Source organism: Silene latifolia, chromosome 8 (assembly GCF_048544455.1).
Source record: "Silene latifolia isolate original U9 population chromosome 8, ASM4854445v1, whole genome shotgun sequence".
Classification (NCBI taxonomy): domain Eukaryota; kingdom Viridiplantae; phylum Streptophyta; class Magnoliopsida; order Caryophyllales; family Caryophyllaceae; genus Silene; species Silene latifolia.
In genome coordinates, this window is record NC_133533.1 from 76,591,270 (window position 1) to 76,595,713 (window position 4,444).

Below are 4,444 nucleotides of genomic sequence, written 5' to 3' on the forward strand. Positions count from 1 at the left end.
CCTTGTACCACTCCTCAAGTGAATGACACTAACCGTTTCATGTCTTAGGGGATTACTTTGAGGTGGTAATTGCCCCTTTTGTCGTTGTGAGCTTGAAGATGCTAGTTGAGTCAATTGGGTTTCCAACATTTTGGTGTGGGCTAGGATGTTGTTGATGGTGATTTCCTTTGCTTGACTATCCTTTTGCATTTGAGTGAAAAACTCTTGTTGATTCTTTTGCATTTGGAGGACCACTTTTTGAACATCAAAACCTTGGTCATTTTGTTGATTGTATGGAGTTTGATTTTGGTAACCCTGGTTTTGGTTGTAAAAGGGTCTTTGATTTTGGTTTCTCATGGGAGGTGGGGGTGTATGTTGGTTGAGGGTTTTGAACATTTTGGCTTTTGTATGAGAGATTTGGATGGAATTTGGTGTTTTCATTGTAATAATTTGAATAAGGGGTACCACTCTTGTATGCTTGAAAAGCATTCACTTGGTCATTTGTTCCTCTACATTCACTTTGGTCATGTCCCAAAGTTCCACAATTCTCACATATCCCACTTGGGATTGATGAAGATGCCGTCATGGCATTAACATGATGCTTTGGTGATTTTGAGGCTTCTTCAAGTCTAGCCATTGCTTTTTCAAACTTCAAATTGATAGTATCAATGTGAGCACTAAGTTGAGCACCCAATTGAGTAATAGAGTCTACTTCATGCTTTCCTCCTCTAGTAGCCTTGCGAGGTCTACTATATTGTGAGTTATGGACCGCCATTTCCTCAATTTTGTTCCAAGTTTGATTGTCATCGACTTCGGTGAACATTCCATTTGATCCCATGTTGAGAATGTTTCTTGAGTCTTCATAAAGACCGTTCTAAAATTGTTATATCAAGAACCACTCGCTAAGTCCATGGTGAAGACATGAGTGGCAAATTCCTTTGAATCGCTCCCAAGCTTCATACAAGGATTCTTCATCTCTTTGCTTAAAGCCCGTAATTTGAGCTCTTAGCATGTTAGTCTTTTCCGGTGGATAGAACTTTTTGTAGAAAGCTAGAGCCAACTTCTTCCAAGAATCAATTCCTAGAGTAGCCTTATCAAGGCCTTTCAACCATTGTTTCGCGGTGCCAATTAGAGAAAAAGGAAATAAGACCCATTGGATTTGGTCTTGAGTTACACCAGTTTGAGAAATTGCATCACAATAGTCGCAAAAAGTCTCCATATGAGAGTAAGGGTCTTCACTAGGCATCCCCCCAAATTGGCTTCTTTCGACTAATTGGTTAAATGCGGATTTGGCAATAAAATTTCCGGTTAAGTGTTGTGGTGTGGGAGTACCATTGGGTAGGTTCTCCTCGGTGGGTATAGAATGTGATGAAAATTTAGGCATTGTGGGTTGATTTTGTGTTGGATTTTGTGTTGGGTTCTCCTCACCTTTTCTTGCAAAAGGATTGATGAACTCAATAATGTTTGGTTGAATATCTACAACCTCACCAATACCTCTCAAAGTTCTCCTAGCAAATCTTCTATTGTTTGTCAAAGTCCTTTCAATTTCATGATCAAAGGGTAACAAGTTACCTTGTGATCTTCTAGACATGAAAAATATCAAACAACTCGAAAATAATTAGAACAAACCTTGAGGAGTTTTACTTCCCCAAGGCAAAGAAAGACACAACTAATAACAATACAAGAAAATCTAAATCAAGTTAACACCGTCCCCGGCAGCGGCTCCATTTTTGGCCGTGTTCCCTTATGAGGGGTTTAGTTTTCAGTACTTGTCGTTAGGAGCACCTAGACCAAAACACAATTTATAACTTCACAAAAAAAACTCTACAATTATTAAAGAGGCAAGTAAAGGTCGGATCCCAAGGGACGGGAATTGAGATGAGATTTTCTATTGCAACTAGTGGTGTCTAAGGGTGTCACAATTGGGGTTTGAAGTAGAAGATCACTAAACTAAATAGCAATAAAAGTAAACAAGCAGGATGAATTAAAAGGGATGTAAACAATTGATAAAAAGCACTAGGGTGTCATGGGGTCATAGGGGATTCATGGGAATTGATCATACAAATATATTCTCAAATTATAAGCAAGCAATTATTGTTGTGATGGATCGAGTTGGTTTATATCTTACAATCCTAGGAAAGTTTGGGTCCCGGAGCCGAATCGATTAGATTGTACAACACCTACAAGTCGACTTAATCTTCCCTACTCAACTATATGCACTGTCTAATGAGACTCGAGTTGGTTTATGTCTTACAAGTTTCATTGAAAAGATAGGTGATGGGTAAAAAATGCAAGGATTCATAGGCTCGCATTTCATCAAACATAACATGTGCATAAGTTGAGATCACAACAAGCAAGCAAATAAACTATGAAAACATATTAATTAAAGCATGAATCATCCCCCATGTTGGTTTCCCCTAATTACCCATTAACCCTAGCTAAGGAAACTACTCACTCATTATCATGTTAAACATGCTAGCAAGGTTGTCAATCATACCAACAAAGTGAAACATGATGAATAAATGAAGATAATTAACAATAATTAAAAAGGGATTAAGAGAATTATACCTACTAATGATTCCAATAATAAAGCAAAGAATAATAGAAGTATTTGATGATAGATTGGAAGGCTGTCAATCTCCCAATAATAACCCAAATAATCTTCAATTACCCAAAACAAAGGATGAACAAGAGAGAGATTAAGGAAATGAAACTTGTATTAAAACTTGATTAAATGTTGATTACAAGATTAAAGAGAGATTTGATTGATATTAACTACACTAAAGATTGCTAAGAAGAACATGCTCTTCTAATTAGACTAATGGGGTATTTATAGTGGGGATTAGTTACACAAATTAGGGTTTACTAAGGGCTTAAATAACGATTAAGTCCTTGAGGAATCGCCGGTCTCTAGGGAGACTCCGGTCTCCTTTTCGCCGGTCTTAGAAAAATATGCGCATCCTTCCTTGAAGCTTGTAGAAGACGAAAAGGCTGTTAGGGAATCCGGGCGTCCAGGGCACGGGACGGGCGGATTTTGGTGATTCTGGACGGGCGTCCAGAAGGGGAAGACGTGCGGATTTTGTGCGTTTTGGACGGGCGTCTTGTGGAGGAAGACGCTCGGATTGTGGGTGCTGGACGGGCGTCTTGTGGACAATCCGCCCGGATTGTCTTACAACTTCTTTCCTTCTTCTTTTCTTCCTTTTTCTTCATAAAATCCTTGAGGATTTCCTCGGGGATGCAAGGATCTTTTCTCATCATTGCCCATCTACTATAGTATGTACAAAGGCCTTCTAATCTTGTCTTCTCTTTGATGCTTGGTCATTGAATTCAATCAATTTAGCTTCATTTTGCCATGAAAATGCAAGGTTTGCACTCCTTTCCTACCAAGGACACAAAACCTCAAAGAATATGCAAAACAAAGGACTAAAGACAATAAATGACCCAAATATACACTAAAAAGCATGAGAACAAGGCTAATTCGGGGACTAAATATGCTCTAATTATGGTCACATCAACTTCCCATTGATGCTTAGTTCCAGGTACATCAATTCCATGGACTTGGTCTCGGAGCGCTCGACACCTTTTCCCATTGAACACGGCATATGCACTACGCCCATCCGAGCTATTTCCCCTTGCTCACTCGCCTCGTCATCATCACACCCCTATGCGTCGTGGTTCGTCCCCTCGAGGTTTGATTCCATCGAAATCTTAGACAAATTCTTCTTGAGAGTGTTAAACTCTCCCTAGTGTGGGCACTCGGACATTCGGTGTGGTCCTTTACAAAAGAAACAAGCAAACGGCTTTCTAGCAGTGGATGCTTCCGAAGTACTACCATTAGAAGAGGTTGGAGTAGAATTGGTCGTACCCCACCTTTTATTGTCTCCCCCTGGATGGAACCGACTGTTTTCCGTAGCGGGAGGTCTTGCTTGTGGAGTCGTTCCTCCAAATTTTGTGTTACTTCTGCCCGCTACAGAGAATCCCTTCTCTTGGGCGGCTTCACGCTCCGTGTAGTAATCGACCAGTCTTTCGGCCGCTGTCATCGCAGCCGAGAGGGACTCTTGCCTCTATCGCAGGGATCTCTCGTTGAGCCACTCCTTCAAGCCATCCATAAACTGGAACACCTGATCCTTCTCGGTCATGTCGGCAATCTCCAATATACACGCCGAGTAAGCTTTCACGTAATCACGAATCGAGCCTGTATGTTTCAAGCTCTTTGATTTTCTTCGAGCTAGGAAATCGGTGTCCTCCGGGTAGAATTTCTCCTTAAAGAGTTATTTGAAGTCGTCCCATGACTCTAACACAACGGTCCTTGCCTCTATCTCAGCGTATTTCGAGAGCCACCATTGTTTGGCATTATCCATTAAGTACATACTCGCAGTGCTGACTTTCAGACTCTCGTCGAGCATGCTCACTCGAAAGTACTGTTCCATATCGAAGAGGAAGTTATTGACGTCCTTCGAGTCTC

General features: G+C 40.8%; 1 non-coding gene across 1 annotated transcript; it reads left to right on the top strand.

The window, feature by feature from the left end:
* Positions 1-884: 884 nt before the first annotated feature.
* LOC141597588 (small nucleolar RNA R71) lies at positions 885-991 on the top strand. Its single transcript, XR_012522816.1, has one exon. It is a non-coding gene; the product is annotated as a small nucleolar RNA R71 (small nucleolar RNA).
* Positions 992-4,444: the final 3,453 nt, after the last annotated feature.